Raw genomic sequence first — 20,676 nt, 5'->3', positions numbered from 1 at the left:
TGTTAAATATGCATAAAATTATTATATAACTGATGTTTTATATATCCTATTTGAATTCAACTTGAACAAGCAAACAGCAAAAGCTTTGATGCTGTTTCTCAGTTCCTCTCCAGCTACCACAGCTTAACTCAGGCTGGACCTTCTACAGTGGCTCTGAGTAACTTTAGTTACAGTTACTTTAAACAATCAACTGCTTTTATAAATATAAACAGGCCCACTATATCATTGTGTCTGTGTCAGAATCTTCTTTGGGGTTAGGATGAACCTGTCAAATTACTGGGAAGCCTGTTTATGGCCAACACTTTAACTCAACTCCAAAAAAAAAAAAAAAAAACAACCAGAACACAAGCCTCGGAAAACATCAACAACCCTTTTCACTTCAGCCTCACAGGCTTCAAGGGCACCAGATTCAGATAAGAATTGTTTTGGGGACAGACAGAGATAATTTCCTCTCTGCCTTAAGAGTTCTGTTGGTCTTCAACCCCTCTAGATCCAATAATGGCATAATCCGTGCTGATTCGTCAACTCTCTCCTTGATGGAATCCACCTTCTGTGCCAGAGCCTGAATCTCAGCCAAAGTTCCAAGCTTACGACTCATCTCGACAAGTCTATGAGTTTGTGCATTCACAGTGCGATGCATTCCATCCCTGAGCTCCGGGATTGAGCCAATATTCCTCGAAAGCTTGTTAATTTTCCGGTAAGCCGGGTAACCGCTCATGCCAAACAGCAAGAATCCCAACACCAAAACGATGAATATCCAGACATCTTCAAAATCCTCTACAGACATTTGAGAGAGGCATATCAGGTTCCACTTTTTCCAGGAGTCCATGATATGCCCAGCTGGCTCTGTCCCAGAGGGGCATCTGGGAGCCCCTTCTCCCGTTCTCATCGTTGAAAACATTTTGTCAATCGCGTTGAGACCAACTGACCAGATCCATTTCTAATAATTTCCAGTTTCCAGAAAAAATGCAGAAAGCACTGCGCACACAGACAGGACAAAGAGCCTTGGGATGAAGAGGGAGAGAGAGGAGAAAAAAAAGCGTCTGTACTCTCCAAGAGCCAGAAGAAGAAGATAGTCAAAACAATTCCATAACCTGACATCTCTTCTGCCACTATTGACATCCGGCTGCAACTCCAAGGTCTAATGCGAAAGACTGTTCCCTTTTTAATACAATTAATCTTATTTTGTCTCATTAAATGATTCTTCACAAGTTGGTTATAATTACAATTATCTACAATGATGTTCTATCTAAAGTGGTTTAATAATTAATTAAGCAATAGAAATGTTTATTATTTCATGACTTATTTCAGTTCTATTTCGTCTAGTCTTAGCACTTAAGCGACCTGCTATTGGAAGGATGATCTCCGCATCAGCCAATCATGAAGAGCTTAAATGTACGCCCACTAATAGTGGGCCCCCTTGTGGGTATATAAGTGGAGCGACTCCACTGTTCGCCTCTTCATGCCAAGCCTGAGAGCTCCCTTAAAGAGCAATTATCACAAGAAGATTACGACTCACCAGCTATGTCCAAAGACGCCAGAACGTGCCGGGCCTGCCAGACGGGCTCCATTTCCAGCGGCGACCTGCACGCCAAATGTGAGGTCTGTCTTGGGGCTCATCACGCTGGCCTGGCCTTGACCCCCCAGGCCTCGTGCCCGTTTTGTGCAGCCCGCTCCACGGAGCCGGCCTCCTACTTCGGCTCCACCTCAGCGAGACCAGCGAGTTGGCGACCAACGGGTTCGACGGAGCCAGCAGACGCCGTCGTGGCAGTCGCAGGCGCAGGAGCCTCGCCGGAAGCAGCCACGGAAAGGACTCTTTGGGGGGAATGTGTGTGTACATGCATGTAATGCTGTTGATGCTGCTGTTGATGTTGGTTTTGAAATAAAACCCAAAAAACGTCACTTAAAGAGCTCAATCCAACAGTCCTCTGCAGAGTCCTCTGCCGACTCTTCACACACGTTCCCCACATCAAGCACTGCGGCACATATACGTATTCCCGCAGTCAGCCATGTCTCACGGCCAGCTGTAAAGGTGCGCTCCATTCGCGCACCGGCCCCGGCCTCCGGCCAGGCCCAGCTCATCCCGTTTTCCCCACAACGCTGGGTGGGACGGGACGTCATGGCGCGGTCACGAGCGGCGGCACAGTGCGCGACTCCGTCCGCGGGCACTTTGCCGTCCCCGTGTATGGGCCCAGCTCCCACTCGCCCTGCTCCTTTGGTCTCCACACCCCGCGGTGCGGATCAGCCTCTTCCAGCTGGTTCACACTCGCCCTTTCGAGCACAGCCCTCCATGGGTCGCCCCCAGTCCTCTGGGGCGAGCGACGGCGGTAAGGGCGCATACTCAACCTTCAGACATTACTCACGTGACCGCGAACACGCGTCCCCTGTCGGAACGCGCGCACGAATGGCGCCGCCTTTGTGCCATGAGCAAATGGATAACGGAGACCGTTCATTACGGTCACTCACTCCATTTTCAGGCCGCTCCTCCTCCCTTCAACGGGATCGTGGAGACGACGTTCATATCACAAGTTCAGTCTCAGACCCTAGAGCTGGAGCTGCAGGAACTTCTGTCCAAGGACGCTATTTCCCGAGTCCCTCGCGGACAAGAGCTCTCGGGTTTCTACTCCCGCTACTTCGTAGTACCGAAGAAGTTGGGAGGAATGAGACCGATTCTCGACCTTTCCCTGTTCAACTGCTCCATAGCAGTGATGCATTTCCGCATGTTGACAATGAGGCAAGTCCTGGAATACGTGCGTTCCGGGGACTGGTTCACGTCAATAGACCTGAAAGACGCATACTTCCACATCCCGGTAATTCCCAGGCACCTGAAGTTCCTGCGCTTCTCATTTAAGGGAGTTCATTAAGAATTCAATCGCCTCCCTTTCGGCTACTCGCTAGCCCCGCACACTTTCTCCAAATGTCTGGAGACCGCGCTGCAGCCGCTGCGCACAGCGGGAATGAGAGTTTTATTTTACATGGACGACCTGCTCCTGTGCGCTCGGTCCGAGGACGAGGCGTCGGAACAGACCAGGAAGTTAACAGAGCATCTGTCAACCCTGGGGTTTTCTATAAAGTGGGAGAAGAGCTCCATCCTTCCGTCCCAGTCAATTGTGTTTCTCGGGGTGGAGCTGAACGCCTCCGTGATGAGTACACGTTTGTCGCCGGTGAGAGCAGCAGATCTCATCGCGGTGATCTCCCGTGTGCAACCACGCAGGATCATGAGAGCCCTGTTAATCATGAAACTTCTGGGCATGATGACTGCAGCCCACACTGTGGTGCCGCTAGGGTTGCTGCACACGAGGCGCCTGCAACGTTGGTTCATCCGCCTCCGGGTGCACCCAATACGTCAGAAGGAACGTATGTTGAGGGTTCCCCCCTCAGTGGTCGGGGACCTCACTCACTGGGGGAACCCCTGCACCCTCTCACACGGAGTTCCCATCGGACGCCCTGTGTCACACGTGTCTGTGTTTACGGGTGTGTCGCTGTTGGGGTGGGGGGGCATGTTCTTGTCCCATACGGTGGCAGATCGCTGGCCCTCCAACACGCACGAGCAAATAAATGTGTTGGAGCTGATGACAGTGAGGAATGTGATCAGACACTTCGCTGCGCTTCTCGAGGGCCGTCATGTCAAAGTTCACACGGACAACCGGGTGGCAGCAGCCTACATAAATTGCCAAGGGGGAGTTTGGTCTCTCCCTCGGTTGCGTGTAGCCACAGATTTACTGTGTTGGGCACATGGCCACCTGCTGTCCATCAAGGCCACCTACATCCCGGGGGTCCTGAATGTAGCAGCAGACATCCTGTCGAGAGGAGGACCCCGCGACTCCGACTGGCGTCTGCATCCTGCGCTGGTATGGCAGATCTGGATCAGGTTCGGGGTACCTTCTGTGGATCTGTTCGCGGCTCGCGAAAACGCTCAGTGTCGCCTGTGGTTTTCCCTGAGCCCCCGGGACCGACCCCCACTCGGGGCGGACGCCTTCTCACACCAGCCCTGGCCTCGAACGCTCCTCTATGCGTTTCCACCAGTCCCTCTGATTCCCCGGCTCCTGGACCGAGTTCGGTCAGAACAGCTTTCGGTGATTCTGGTGGCTCCCAGACGCTTGTCCGCGTCATGGTTTACGGATCTGCAAGCGTTAGTGTCCGGCTCCCCGTGGAGGCTGCCGTGGAGGGAGGATGCCCCTCTCCAGGCGGATGGAATATTCAGACATTTTCCCAAAATAGGCCAGCGGCTTTGGGTCTGGCCGCTGAGCGGTCACGCTTAGAGGCTTCTGGGCTGCCGCATGATGTGGTGGCCACGATTCAGAGTGCACGAGCGCCCTCTACCATGGCATCTTACGCTGCTAAATGGGCAGCTTTCCAGAACTGGTGCGCAGAGCGGAATGTTCAAGCGCTCTCCTGCCAGCTGGCGGATGTCCTATCGTTTCTGCAGATACTGATGGACAGTGGCCTCGCATTCAGCACTATTAAGACATGCTGCAGCTATCTCATCCTGTCATCAGGGCTTTGGAGATAGATCTGTTTTCAGTCATCCCCTCACGAAACGTTTTCTAAAAGGCGTCAGAAGGAACAGACCTGTGTCCCGGCCGCTATTTCCCCAGTGGGACCTCACGGTGGTTCTGCACGGCTTATCTAAAGCCCCATTTGAGCCCTTGGACCAGGTCTCACTTAGGTTCCTGTCACTCAAAACGGCCTTGCTGCTGGCTCTGGCATCAGTCAAGAGGGTGAGCGACCTGGCCACCCCCTCAGTGGCTCCTGCATGCCTCAGGATCCGGGAGGATGGCGGGTCTGCTGTTTTATGCCCCAACCCAGCCTTTGTTCCCAAAAACATTACTGCTTCCTTCAAATCCAGGTCAATTTCATTGGCTGGGCTTTTTCCTCCTCCCCATAGTTCTGAGGAGGAGGCAGCTTCCCATCTTCTCTGCCCGGTGCGCGCGCTCGCACAATATGTGTCACGCACTGCGGGGATTCACCGCTCACAGAGCCTGTTTGTGCACTACAGGGAGTCTTCCCTTGGGCAGGCGCTGTCGATCCAGCGTCTTTCGCACTGGCTATGTGACGCCATTTCACTCGCGTACACATCATCAGGGCGGGTTCCTCCTGCGACACTCAGGGCTCATTCAGCCAGAGGGATTTCCTCTTCTATGGCACTCCTCAGTGGTGTGTCAATGGAAGACATTTGTCAGGCTGCTTCATGGGCATCACCCTGTTCTTTTACTTGTTATTATTTACGAGATGTGTCTTCAGGTTCCGTCACTCGTTCAGTGCTTGGACCTCAGCAGGCTGAATGAACGCTTTATGGCATCTCATCAGCCCTGCTTGAATGGTTTTCATCCTTTTGTGGATGTTATTTTTTAGTGGGGGCTCCACTCTTATTTTTGGCTGCCTCAGCCTTCGAGCCTGGACTGAGGCTGAGCATCCCTCCCTAAAAAAGGCGTGTTGGGGGTGTTCATTGGTTGAGCTAACCAGTGTGGCATAAACCCATCCAGCTGCGCATTATTCCAATAGCAGCTCGCTTAAGGGCTAAGACTAGACGAAATAGAACGTTGGTTACGTATCGTAACCCCAGTCGCAGCCCTTAAGCCACTGGCCCCACTGGTTCTGTTAGGACAAAGAGCCATCGGAGGCGAACAGTGGAGTCGCTCCACTTATATACCCACAAGGGGGCCCACTATTAGTGGGCGTACATTTAAGCTCTTCATGATTGGCTGATACGGAGATCATCCTTCCAATAGCAGCTCGCTTAAGGGCTCCGACTAGGCTCATAGAATATGGGGTTACGATACGTAACCAACGATCTTAAATACACTAAATGAGTCTGCTTGATGACATTCACATATTAATATCAGTACATTAACAGATGAATGTGTAACAGATTTACTCCATATATGAAGAGAAATAAGCTTTATAAGCGTCTCAGAAACGGGAGTGTCTGAGGGTCTTGGTAAACACCTAGACACATTTCTCAGATCTGGTCGGTCAAAGTTTATAAACAACCATTTCATTAAAAGTGAACTCACTTCCATTTTTCCCAAGGTCTAGCCAGAGCTTCGAGTTCAGCAAAAGCACACAACTCATGCTAAATGACCATCCTGGGGAATCAGACCACATTTTTCATTGGAATAATTTTAGCGGCATATGAACTATCCTTTTGAATCAACAATTATTATTTGCTCAGTCCATCATCCCCTCATCAGACATGAAATTGTCCGCCAGAAGCCACCTGTTTAAAAGATACTTCCCAGGTGGCTTCTGGTGGTTCACTTTTACTTTTCAGCCCTATTCAAACATATAAAATCTTGGTGCCTGGGCTGCAGCCAGGTGCATAAACATACTAATAGTTTTTGTTTTCTTCACTTTGAAGTTCAGCAAGAGAGTCAAACTGTGGTTTATTGACTTTTCAGAGGTCAGGTTGCTCTTTTGAGTTCAATACAAACAGCAGAAGATCTAAAGAAATGTGTAGAGTTTCTCACCTGGGCCACTAATGCAGAATGACTGAATCTTCACCCAATCACCTGTCGCATTTAGTAAAGTGAAGCCAAACTTTAGAGCGCGTTCATGTTCTTCTAGTCAGAAATTTTGAGTTCCGAGGAGAAAGTGAACGCACCCTTAGCTGAATGGAAGCTAATATATCAAGCTAACATTATCGTAAACATTTTATTTACCTACCGGAGCAGATTAAGTTGATGATGCCTCACTTAGATCATTGTTGCTGGTTTCATCATCACCCAGTTACCCATCCCATTTAGTGAAGTGGACTCAAACTTCAGAACGCTTCCTCTCTGCCATGCTGCTTCGTTTACAGCTCGCCCACAGAGACTGACGACATTATGCTCTTGCGCCGGCGCGTGGCACGGGTACCAAAAAAAGGCACCGTTTAATATGACGTGAATCTGTACTTTGGAATTCGGTTGGTTAAAAAGTACAGAATACGGTACCCTTCCCTAGTTTATGGACATGTTTAGTTGAAGCGTTTAACATTTTTAGAGCAAAAACTACATATTCACTTCAGTTATTCAGCAGCTTCAGCTATCAGTTTCAGAATTCAGCATATGTTGTTAAATTAACAGTTCAGCTAATTGTGAAAATTTAACAATAAACTACTCCTACTCAAATGCCAGCTGTTTACACATTTCAGCTGTCCACTTTTTAAACTATATTCTGAGATTTCAGTTTTCTGCTGTTAAGGATATTTTTCTCCAGTCTTCACTTTTTTTTTTACTTGATGACACTCATTAGTGATTTATCCTTCTGACTCTTTAAATACATCCAGCTCCTTTCGACAGTTTTGCTTAGTTTCAGCTTCAGTTCAGCTATTCAGCAGTTTCAGCATCCAGCATTCAAACAGCATTTCTGCAAGAAATGCAATTCATCTAATGTATAAAAACTTTTTTTACCTAGACCAGTTCATAGAGCTTGCACTGTCATTCAGATGGTAGCTGCTCAGAAGCTCTCCAACACACATCTGGGTATGTTCAGGGGTGGACAGGCTGCTGTGGGACTTTCTAGAAGAGGAATTCCCATCATGGTCCAAGTGTCACAGACACCCTGCTGATGGGAGCTCTGAGCTGGGTGGCTATGTAAAAATCAAAGAAACAGCTAATGTATTTATTGTTGATTGTAAGAGCAGCAACACACAAAAAGCTAAACCAATTTCATAATGTTAAACCCAGAAGGTAAAGAAAGACAGATGGTTAAAAAAATAAACTCACCTGCTTAAAGAGCGGGTCAATTGAGCCTCGGAGTCCTTCTCCACCCACGTATCAATTTTAAAAAATGCAACATTAGTAGGCGTTGCCTGGAGGATCGAGAGGGCGGAGCCGCGGCAGTGACGAAGACGATGGCTAACTAGACGAAGCTAGCTCCCTTCACTCTGAGCAGTTGATAGAAGTGGAGGACGTTTCTCCCCCTCCTTACAGACACTCGAGAAGAAAGGGACCAAGTCTATTTGGAGGAGACAAGCGGACCTGAGTCTTATTGTTTTGAGCTTGTGAGTTGCCTGAAACTCCCAGAGCCGACCCAACAGAATCACCTCTGAAAGGTAAGTAGCCGTTAGCCATAGCATTGGATTAGCTGCAGGGTTTGTCTCCACGGCCCCAAAAAGCTAGTATTCAGCATGTTTTAGAGGTTTATCTGCTTCAGCACACCTGGTTTTAATCAGCAACAAATAGCTGAGCTGCTTAACAGCTAATCTAACCTGTTAAAGCAGGAAAATCCACTGAAACATGCTGGATAGCTCTCCGGTAGCCCTGGGCTCAAGGTACAGTCTGCTGCATATAAAGTTATGAAAATACCCCATGAGAAAATTATTCTGTAATGTGTTCAGCCCACTAAAACGGCCCTGATTTCTTTATTTATTTACTAATAACAGCTGCTCTCTCGGTTCTAGGTCCTCTGGTGTCTGCAGCTGGTCTCTGGTGTCTGCAGCTGGTCTCCTCTGCTGGTGTCCTCAGGATCAGGAACTTCCAGAAGAATGTGCCTTTCAATGACTCTTTCCCCCTTATTTGTTATATTAATTAAATAAATCTCAATTTATATATTTCCTGTTTTTGTTCATGTCCATAAATACTTAAACATGCTTGAAATTAGAACGAGCTTTTAACAGTGAGGTGCTAGTTTAATTAATCACAATAGCTAGTTAAACATGCAACAAAAATGTGATATTCAATGTAATTTATAAATATCCATTAAAATATCAAAACTGGAATCTAAATGAGATATTTGGCAGCACAAAAAACTTGTCAAACACAATATTTATTATAATAATTGTAGGCAGACAGGAGACAGAGCTGATGGAGGTTCTCAGTCATCAAAGGATGGCTGAAGGCTTTCCAGGAACAGGAGATGTGGTGTTGTCTCTTCTCTCTCTATTCTGCCAGATGAGCTGATAGGTTACAGGTGTGTGAGGACATCCTCATGCTGTCACAACCAGATGACAGGAGTTATCAGGTGATCAGCCAGGCTAATGAGATGCAGAAAGAAAACAAATTCAGGACAGTGTACAATAATAATAATAATATGTGGTGTTGCTCACCTTATGTGCTCTTATAGAATATTAATGTGTGCATGCCTCATGGTGTAGTCCATATTTTGCTGAATGTCCTGCAATAATGCAGGTTATTAGTTAATTTACTTTTGATAGCAAAAACAAAATATTTAATGTAAAAGTTATTTTCCAGGAGAATCAGCTTACACGTCACCACCAAGTGTCACGGGCAGAATCAGTAGCCTCCGTCATGATGTAATCACATACTTATTTAATTGTTAATATCTTAAAAATTCTGAAATGTTTTAATTTTTTTTTTTACCTTGAACAGTTCACTGAGCTTGCACTGTCACTGAGGTGGAAGCTGGAATCAACAGCAGACACCTCACACCTTGGTCTTTTCAGGGGGTCTGGACGCTCTGGGACCTTCTGGAAGATGAATTTTCATCATGGTCCCCGTGGGTCACCAGACACACTGCGGCTGTGAACTCCATTCTGGCTGGCTATGTAAAAACAAAGAAGCAGCACATTTATAAATGTTTAAAAGAGCATAAAATCACGTGTAAAAATAATCTGTAAAACAAATTAAAACTAGAAGGTGATAATAAAATGTTTGCATAGAAGATTATTAAAAATAATTCACCTTTGCTACAGGGAAGGTTTCACATCAGCCTGGACAAGTACATTCATGCAGCTAAATCAGTCTGACAGCCAGTGTCTTGGGTAGATTTAGCCTGAAAAAAAAAATAGAAGCACATTGTTGTTGGAGTTTATAGTCAGATAATATACAAAAGAATCTCCTATATAGGCGCTTTATAACATTCCTAGTGTGTGATCGTTGTTATAACGTAAAAGTCAGTCACATATGATGTGGAGAGCCTGAAATGCGACCTCCTGAACAGAATTCCTCACAGAACCGGGTCACAAGCTGGATTTCACGCTGTAATGTTGTCAACAAGTGCTGCGTCAGTTAGAGTCACTGTTGCAGAATTGCCGACTGACTAGCTAAAGGAAGTGAACCACGTCTCTCAGACTTTGCATTTAGGTAGGGAATTGTCTTTAGAAGATGTTAAAACGTTTACTTAGCTTACTCACCTCAGACTGGAGCCCGCCGTGGTGGGGGAGCAGAGTCGGTGGGCTGCATCTAAATCGCGGAAGAGCCACGGTGGGCACAGCCTCCCTCTTCAAACGGAGACGTGCAGAATCGCGGGTAAAATGCCCACAGAGTCACCGCAACCATACTACACTACACCTACTCACCAATACTAAGACGATATGGAACACTAAACCCGAAATACTTTCCCAATTACACTAACAGCCAAACACTAACTAAACTATAATATACAACAGCCAAGCTAACACTAAATAAGTATTTATAACACTAAAAGATATGCTAAAGACTAGGATATGCTAATGCTATATGCTAATGCTGAACTACCGCTGACCTCCTACACTCGCTTGCAAATCCAACTCCCACTCGCCACAGGGCGTGGCCGAGACGCTCGTTGCTTTTATAACTTTGGCACGGAGCTGCTACGTAGTACTCTACTGGTTTACGTAGTACTTTACTCTTTAGCCATTGGCTAAAATTTATTCAAAATGACTCAAATTCTATGTTTTCAGCTGAAGGTGGCGCATTACTGTGGTTTTTAGACAGAATTTTTAATTTTTAAAGAAAATGCACCAAAATGCTAAAATAAAGAATGCACACATTTAAAACACTATTAGACACTCATTTATACAGTTCATCAGCAAAAAAAAGTTAATTTAGACGTTACTTGCTCTTTAAGTTGGACCAGCGCAGGCTGATGGAGGACTACGTCAGTCTGATTTCTGGGCAAATTTTGACTGAAATAGTAACAACATCAAATTGTTGTGGGAGTTTAGTAACTTAGATCATGTACTAAACAAACTGTCTAATATATGTGCTTTATAACATGGCAGGTGAGTGATCTGACTGCTCTCAGAGTTAACTCAGGGTCGAGAAACAGACATGTTCTAATGAGAACCGGGCTTAGCACCAGTTCAGAACCCGGTCAGCGCTTTAGCTGCAGGAGGAGCTATTCCTCAGTGTCCCTCCTGCGTTTCTCCGCATCAGAGCTGATATTACTAACTAGCACAAAAACTCAACCCGAACAGTCTGTGACATCATCACACACACAACACTCGTCTGAGCCTGCAGCAGTGTGGTCTGATGGTAGCTAAATTACGTGACCCATGTATCTCTTTGCATTTATAAATATAGGAATTGTAGCTGCAAAATTACAGGTAGGAAACTAACTTTAGAAGCTGTTAAAAGTAATTATTTAGCTCACTCACCTCAGATTGGGCCTAAAATCTCCGTTTTGGCGAAGTGGCAGTCGGCAGGATCCGACTAATTACTGGAACGGCTTGGACTAATTTGTGAAACGCTCTTCAAACCAGCATAACCCGGTTCAAACTCCATCAAGTTGGTGAAAGAGTCACATGTAAAAAACACTAAATTACAAAATCTAACAGCCAAGCTACCAGAGCTAAATAATTATAATTAGGGCTATTGAATAATTTAGTAATCGAGTAATCGAATAAAACATAATTTTGCTAAATTAACGTTCAATTATAAATATACAATATAAAAAAGACGGACTACTTAATAATGAAAACAACATTTTAAAATTTTATGTATAAAATACACTTTATTAATGTATTTGTATTATGGGAAATGGTAACTGCGTTTATTCAGAAAAACACAAGAACTAAAATTACTTCCACCTTAAATGAGACATATCATAAAAAACCCACTTTTCTATCCTTAATAGTGTGTTTCACATTTTAAGCATCTCAAGTGTGCAAAAAGCCTTATATTATTCACTAGAGGTGCTATTTAGATATTTTATAACATTTTTGTCGTATTTGTCCACCTGTTCAGCAGGGGCGTCGGACTGGGGGGGGGGAAGGGTACCGTTTACCCAGGGCCCACTGCAGGGAGGGGCCCTGAGACAGCTTTGAATAAAAATGTTTTATTGTTGTTGTTTTTTCCCCAAACTTACCTAATGTCTTAATAAACTCCCCTATACCTGGATAAAGAGGTTAAGAAACAGAATTTCGCCTTAAAAATAATAACTGAATAATCTCTGAGATATCCATCACCCCTTAAAAATGTGCAAAGTGGTTTAGTCCACACCAGCGGCCAGGGGCTGCACGGCCGCATGTACAGCTAATGAGACATCGCAGATGCCGACAGCCAGAGCTGGAGGCAGGAGAGTCAGTCATGTCTTTTCCCAAGAAAGGGAAATCTGGCTTCCAGAAAAGAAAAGAAAAGAAAAGAAAAGAAAAGAAGGAGAAGGAGAAAAAGTTAATTGAACAGAAGCAAGTATTGACTAGGTTTTTCAAGAAGGAAGGTGAGCAGCAGCAGAACACAGTTTTAGCTGATATTAGCTAGCTCTCAGAAGCTGCATTCATGTTAGGTGTTCAGTGTTGAACGCCTTTAGCTTCACCATCAAGATCAAATATAAATTAATTAGTGTTATCTGTGAAAACACTAATTAATTTATATATATTAATCAGAATTATTATCGCAGGCGGCCGCCGCCAATTAATTCGCGGACCTCGTAGTAAAAACAGGTTCACTCTGTGTGGATATTTCAGCTCCTTCCCAGTCATGGACCAGGACAAACTTGGTATCGATGGATTCGTGGTAATCTCAGGAATGAGAAGCTGCCACTGTTTTTTGTATAGCATGACGACACTGGTGTTAGAGGATTGTTATTGACTTGGTTAGATATTTTAAGCCTATTTTAAATTTCTTTATATTTGATCTTGAAAACGGACAATCCTATAATTTGGCTGATAATGCAGCTCCATTCACATCTCACCCGCAATAACCTTTATGAACAGTTTCAGTCTGGCTTTCGTCCCCACCACAGCACAGAAACAGCTCTCATCAAGATCACTAACGACCTACTCATTGCTGCTGATTCTGGTTTAATCTCTATTCTTATTCTCCTCGATCTGAGTGCGGCCTTTGACACCATTTCTCATCCCATCCTCCTCAATAGACTCTCTTCCTTAGGCATCACTCACACCCCCCTCAGCTGGTTTCAATCTTACCTTACTGGCCGCACTCAGTTCATCCAGTTAAAATCCTTTACCTCAGAACCCTCCCCAGTCAAGTCAGGTGTGCCCCAGGGCTCTGTCCTGGGGCCCCTCCTCTTCATAGTATATCTCCTCCCTATCGGCAAAATCTTCCGCAAATTCAATATCCAGTTTCACTGCTTTGCAGATGACACCCAGCTCTACATTTCCAGTAAGCCCAACTCAACTCTCCCACCATCCTCCCTTACACTCTGCCTCTCTGAAATCAAATCATGGTTCACCTCTAATTTCCTCAAACTCAACGGCAATAAAACTGAACTTCTTCTTGTTGGCACTAACTCCACCCTCTCAACATCTGACAGCTTTTCTTTAACTATTGACAGCGCCACAGTCTCCCCCTCACCTCACGTCAAGAGTCTGGGTGTCATTCTCGACAGCTCACTTTCTTTTCAGGCTCACATTAATAACTTAATTCGGTCAGCATACTTCCATCTACGTTCCATAAACCGTCTCCGTCCCTCACTGACCCCTCACACTGCCGCCATTCTCGTCCACAGCCTCGTCACCTCCTGTATCGACTATTGCAATTCACTTCTTTATGGTCTTCCCAACAAACTCCTTCATAAACTGCAACTGGTCCAGAATTCAGCAGCCCGTATTATCACCAGAACCCCTTCCTTTCACCACATCACGCCGGTTCTCCAGCAGCTTCACTGGCTCCCAGTTAAATTCAGGTCCATCTTCAAAATTCTCCTCCATACCTTCAAAGCAATCCACAACCTCTCTCCTCCATATATCTCAGACCTTGTAAGTATTCACACCCCGTCCCGTTCACTCAGATCTTCTTCTTCCATCCATCTTGCGGTTCCTTCTGCCCGTCTCGCTACCATGGGGAGCAGAGCTTTCAGCCGCTCTGCTCCTCGACTCTGGAACTCACTTCCCCCAGACATCAGGAACGTCGACAGTTTTACCCTTTTCAAAACAAAACTCAAAACACACATATTTAAATCTGCCTACAACCTCTGATTTTATTGAAATGTTTCTCTGTTTTTTCTTCTTTGGGTTTTATTATTGTTTTATTGTATTTTATTACGTGTTTTGTGTAAAGTGACCTTGGGTGTCCTGAAAGGCGCTTTTAAATAAAATGTATTATTATTATTATTATTATAAAATTTAGAGTACATTACATTCACAGAGAGAACCTGGTTTATTTCATGTCATATGTATTTAATATATCAATACATATCAGCAAAGCTTAACATCATGAACCATGACAGACATGACCGAAGAGCAGATGAAGATATCATGCCAGGCACTGATGAGAAAATATTACAAGGATCTCACAGCTGAATTTGAGAATAAGATGCTACACCTGAGAACAATATATGGTGCCACATTTCCACACATTTGGTCTCCTCTTGAGCTGCTTAATGCCATACAGCACATATTTCAGAGTCAAGGCCCGCGGGCCAGATGCGGCCCACGGAGCATTTTTATGTGGCCCGCAAGATAAATATCAAAAATATATTAAAACTGGCCCGCTGGCCGATTTTACCGCAAAGACTACAACTCCCATGATGCTTTGCGGCGCCAGCGCGGAACAGACGCGCCCCCTCCTTTGTGTTTTTCCAGCCCGAGGCAGTCGGAGGTAGTTGGGTGTCTGCAGCTCCGCTGTCTCGGACAAACTACACTCCTCTCAGCGCCGAGTTCACTCAGCTATTTTCTGACGTTGAAGCCCAGAAACGGAGATTCTAGCCGCTCAGTAATGTGTTCATGACTGAAAGAGAAAGTTTTCAAACTAACTTCCAGACAGAGCCGATATAACTCCAGCGAGCAGCGACAGCTCAAACCAGCACGACTCTGTGGTTGTGTTTCCTCCCCGACACACAACAACGTGGTCAAGCTGCTCAGACATGTTCATCAGCACAAACCTATGTGAGCACCTGTTGTCATCTAATGTTGTCATTATTATGATGAAGATGAACAAAACAACAGGAGTCTCCTCCTCAGCTCAGATCAACCCCATGATGCAGGTATCTGGCTGGAACAGGTGAGCATCACAGTAAACCAGTGGAGCAAACTGAGCTTTAAATATGTTGGTTTTATGCTCTTTTTCTGCTCCAAAACATGAAAGTTAACAGGTGAGATGTTGCATTTTCATTTTAGATAAAATGATATTTTTATTTTGTTGTTGGCCCGTGAGAAAAGATTTAACCTACAGTAAACAGGAAGTGGAAAGGCTGCAGATAGATGAATAGAATAGAAAATCCCTTTATTGTTCCTCAGTGGGGAAAGCTAGATGTCACAGTAGCGATGACACGTATTACAGGAGAAAAAAAGGAGAATAAAAATAAGAAAAATGAATAAACAGGAAAACATAAATCCTGAATAGATTTATAAAATGCTGAATATACCACAAGTAATGAATACCACTGATGTGTTTTATTTAAAACTGACTTGCTCGTGTGTAATTTGGTTATTCCACATTCAGTGTTAATGCAGAAATAAGTTTGTTTCCAAATTTAAAGGTTCAAAATTGCATGAATGTTGATAAATAAAATGTGCAAATTTGCCGTCACTTTTAAAAAAAATATTAAGTTTGGCCCTCGACTCCGTCCCAGAGTTTCATTTCGGCCCCTTGTGAGTTTGAGTTTGACACCCCTGCCATACAGGATGCAATTACAGAGCATTTTTGGAGAAGTTTGTATTGGACTGAGGATATTTTGCACATACCTGTGACTGTTGCTGGGGGTGAACGGGCTTTTAGCAAACTGAAACTGGTGAAAAATTATTTGAGATCAACAATGTCCCAGGATAGACTGAACAGCCTAGCTCTTCTTTCTATTGAAAGCCAATTAGCCAAAGGATTGGACTTTAAAGATCTCATAAGTGATTTTGTTAACATGAAGACCCGTCAGTGGGCATTTACTGGAAAATGAATTCCAGGAATTTTGTTTGAACACATTGTTGGCAAATAAAAATAATTATATGTGAAGTCTGGGCATTTCACTTTTAATATGCTGGCATTTGTATTTGCTCAATATAGAGGTTAAACTAAGATCATATTTATTATCTTGTCTTATAGCATGACAAAAAATGTGTAAGAGAGATATTAAAGAGCAAGTCACCCCCTACAAGAAGCTTGGTTCACTCCCACTTCATGTTTGAAAAATGCAACAAATGCTGTTGCTAGGCAGACCGAGAGGGCGGAGCCGCTAACAAATACACACACAGGCTCACAATGGCATTATGACATCGTAATATACCAGATGACATCATAGCATACCTCTTAGCCAATAGCGGTGGCAGATTTAAATTCAAATACAGTGCAGAGTTTTTCCCTGACAACGGCGCAACACTTTCAGTTTTAGGCAGAATATTTGAATTTTAACCAAGATGCACTGAAGTGCCAAATTATTGACTACACGTGTCTGTAGCATGATTAGACACTCCTTTATATAGTTTATCAGCAAAAAAATGTGATTTGGGGGTGACTTGCTCTTTAAGTAATTGAGCATGGGGGCCCACCTAGAAGACTTGTACCTAGGGCCCAGAATTTGGTGCTACGCCCCTGCTGTTCAGTTTTTAAATTTGTCTAATACATCTTGTGACTATGTCGTCACGATAACTGCCTAAAACGGTCCTGGACATCCGGCTAAACACAGAGGTGATCTGCCATTTATTCTTCTCGGTAAGATTTTTGTAGTCCAATTGGAAGAATGCAGAATGTCTGGTTATTTTAGCCACAGCTCAAAACTGTTCCTTGCTTTAAGGAAGGGTGGTGTGGGAGTGTTTAAACCCCAGAAGCTGCTGACTACTGCTAGAAAGACACAGAAGAAGAAAGCTCTGTGTGTGTATGTGTGTGTGTGCGTGCATGCTCCCTCTCATCTTGTCATACAGGTCCCAGGCTGGTGGCTAGTACCGAGTGCTTCGTCTAAAAGTCGAGTCTTTTCCTTCTGAACGTGTCACGCTCCATGTCCTCGTCTCCTGTGTCCCCTCATAGTTCCCCTCCTTGTTGTGTCATTTATTTTGATTAGGTATTTTATCCCCCAGCCTTTCAGTGTATTTTGATGTATAACACTTAAGTTCATCTATCTTTGGTTTCGCCTGTGTCCTTATTTCTACAGTGTTTAGGTTCAGTAACTTTTGTTTTAACAGGTTTGAGGTCCGATTTCCTCACCTGCTTGGTTCTGCTTCTCCTTTCTGTTTATTAGTTCCACCTGAGCCCAACTCCCTCAGTCACCCAGCCCTTTGTATATAAGCCCCAGTCTTGTCTTCTGTGTTTGTCAGTTCATCGTTGCTTGTCAGCGTTGTTTTGCCTCTCGTCTGCCTAGGCCTTTTGATTTTAATGTTCCATCTGGATTTGGCTGCGACCCTCCTTAATAAAGGAACGTTTACTTCATCTCCCCGTTTCATTCTGGGTTTCTGCATTTTGGGTTGACAAGTAATTAAAATTGTGCCCACTTAGAAAAGTTAAAACACATTTCTTTTAACAACAGTAGTTTCTGCATCTTTACTGTTCCCCTGCTTCAGCCCTCTCCCCCTTACCTCTGCGCAGCGGCCGCAAACTCACTGATGCGCCTGCAGCCTCTCAGAGGTCCTGCTGCTCTAAACATTAAAATAATTATTTCATTTTCTGTTCCTCACCTCTAATTACCTTCAGTGGTGTCTGTTGGAACCACCAGGTACAAAAACTAACTTGTTTTTATTTGACTATTTTTCTGTACTGTCTGTTTATTATCTTCCTGCATCTCCTCTCAATCCTAAAGAACAATTGTTACCTGCCTTCATATATATTCACCTCATGAGTTACCTTTGAACTGAAGTTCTAAAAGATCTACCGACCGCAAAATCAGCGGAGTGCGCGCCGGTCGCACCAGTGAGGTGAAATCACCGGAGAACAAAACGGGTGATGCGCTCCGCTCCACAGCAGCGAAAAGCATCAGGCATAAATAAAAGACAGAAAACATAAAAGGAAATGAGCCGACATGAACGATCGCATGTTAAATTTGATTTTGAGGTGGCGACACCTAATTTGATAATGTTGCTGTAGCCGTGCTCAGGACGCAGATGTCTGGAGCGCGTCAACGATCAGAGCTCTGCGCCTCCCAGCTCAAAATAATCCCCAGAGGGTCGACATAGGTAATGTAATATAAGTAGAACCAGGATCGGTTTTGGGCTCCCCCTGGGTGTGTTGAGGGCTTCCAGGAGCTCCCTTTAGCTCACCTGCAATTCGAATCCTGCGTATAGCCCAAGTTTGTTGCGTGAGTTGCCAGATCCAAGCAGACAGTTGCCGGAATGGTCCTTTCAAAGTAAAATAGTTCCCGGATCTTGTTCCAGCAAGATCTGGCTCAACTTAAACACTGTGTCTCAGTAATCAGACAACGGAGGTCCCTGCCTACGTCTCCCGCTTTGGTCCAGGACCAGTTTGAAGCCCACATACTGCCCCTCCCTCATCACCAGAAACTTCTACCGTATCCTGAGGACAACAGAAGACGGCGGGAGGACAGGAACTCTGAGACCTAGATACCACCAGCACCAAGACACAAACCACCTGTGTGCACAACGCCTGTTTAACTACAAAAGCCTGTTTATTATATTGTTCTACTTGTTTGCTGTGAGGTTAATACTGTGTAAATTTGTATATTAATATAAACAAACAATAAAAATTTCACCGATTGTACATTTTCTCTTAGTGTGTGAATGCAGACAAATGCATGAGAGAGTTGGCAGCCCTGAAACAGCTTGATGGACAACTCCCCCCACGTTTTAAAAATGCTAATGTAACATTTCTGCTACGATAAATAATGATTTCTCTATAGAACTACTAAAATGTCCAACGGGGGGAGGAGAGTACAGGTCTGCACTATGGAGGGGGGCGGAGTTTACGGCTCCTTCTCCAGATTTAAAGAGACAGTAACCAAAAACAGCTCGTTCTCAAGACTCTCCTCAGAACAGGGGTAGATGAGGGGTCTGTAAAGCAGCAATAATGAGGACATCAGAAGAACTGCAGTTCCACTGTGTTTAGACACCAACTGAATGATTTAGATGTAAAAAGGAAGAATTTAAAAGCATGATATGTCTCCTTTAACATTTGAGATGAAAACACAAGTATAAATATTAGGTTTAAACTCAACACTCCCTGAGAGAAATTTACATAAAAAATACTAATATTCTTAGAATAAAAAATAAAAAGGCAGTTATCATCCTTAGTATTAAAAAAAAGTGCAGTAAATTGTGCCGTTAACACTGTCTTTCAAATGTGCAACTTTATATTCAGAACTAACATGGCACACAAGTCCTACTACCGTGAATAAGGACTTTGAACTCTGTCCTTAAGAGAGACTGTCTGGGGACTGGAAGTACAATATATTCAAGGAGCCTGTGGTTGCATTAAAGGAGGGTGAGCATACCTGCATGCTCAGGGCTGAGGTTTGCCCTCTTCTTTGATAAAATGTCACCTGCTGCAGAAAACAACCACTCCGATGGCGTGGATGTAGATGGAATGCAGAGCAGGGAGTTTGCCAGCTTCGCCAATGTTGGAAAGCGTTGTTCATTAGCTTTCCACCATATCAGAGGATCTATGGGCTTAAATAAGGGCCATCATGTTTGTGTAGTTAAAAGAAAAATTTGAAATCGAAAATATGTAAACTGAAAGCAAAAGTCACATTTTTAGAGTGAACTTTGAAAAAGAAAGACTTGGATTTAAAATAAAATCAAACGTTTGGAATATTTGTAAGAACTGAAACCCCAACGGTATTTTTATTTAGAATTTTTCTGAGTAAACTTTACTAAAGAATTTTCAGTAATTTGTTTTTATTATTATTTTTGTAAAAATCCATTCAGTCTCAGATTACATTTTTTCCACATTCAGATATTTTTAATTAATGTACAAAAAATTTTCTTCAGGTTCAGATTTTTCTTACAGCTTCAGATTTTTTTTCCACTTTCGGATCTGTATTTTTCAGTTACAGACTTTTGGCCCTGTTTTGGCCTGGTGGGCGTGGCTACACAGAGAGGGGCGGGGGATCATGAGTGACAGCAGGCCGCTGGAGGCTGAAGACGGCCCATTTTTCATGTTGCATTCAGGAAACATGGGAATAAACACAATTTATCAAACACCTCCTGCACTGTATTATTTGATAATGGTTAGAGAACATGTCATGCATAACTGCTTAAACTCAGTTACTTAAGCTCTTTCAATCAGTAATGTGTACAAATTACACCGTGACTGGTCAATTATGAGTTTTCCCAACCACTACGTGAGAAGTGGTCATTTCCCATGCTCTCAAAGTTCTCAAATGCATGCGTGGGTGCTGCTGTTGTGCCTCAGGGAACAATGGTGTTGTCTTCCAACAACACTGCTGGCGCAAACAATCAGGTGACTGTTTAAGTTTGGAAAAGTTACACTGCAGTCTGTGAATACTAAGAATTTACAAAGTGGCTATTGTTACGGTTAAAAGTAAGATTCATTTTTCGGCTACTCTGTTTTTTTATTTAATTTTTATGGTGAAATCAGTAGCAGTTTTAGGCACGGGCAGACAGGGCAGTTGCCCGGGGCGGCATTTTTTCAGGACACAAAAGGGATGCGCTGAGTAAAAAAATAAAAAAGAAAGAAA

General features: G+C 44.1%; 1 protein-coding gene and 1 long non-coding RNA gene across 5 annotated transcripts in view; one reads left to right on the top strand and one right to left on the bottom strand.

The window, feature by feature from the left end:
• Positions 1 to 20,676, bottom strand: part of blmh (bleomycin hydrolase) — a 173,679-nt gene that overhangs the window by 111,136 nt on the left and 41,867 nt on the right. The window lies entirely within an intron of this gene.
• Positions 6,216 to 8,536, top strand: LOC139062565 (uncharacterized). The gene is made up of 2 exons (XR_011516120.1): positions 6,216 to 8,038; positions 8,387 to 8,536. It is a non-coding gene; the product is annotated as an uncharacterized lncRNA (long non-coding RNA).

Source organism: Nothobranchius furzeri, chromosome 13, assembly GCF_043380555.1.
Source record: "Nothobranchius furzeri strain GRZ-AD chromosome 13, NfurGRZ-RIMD1, whole genome shotgun sequence".
Taxonomy (NCBI): domain Eukaryota; kingdom Metazoa; phylum Chordata; class Actinopteri; order Cyprinodontiformes; family Nothobranchiidae; genus Nothobranchius; species Nothobranchius furzeri.
Note: the sequence above shows the minus strand (reverse complement) of the source record. Positions and strands in the feature narration are given on the sequence as shown.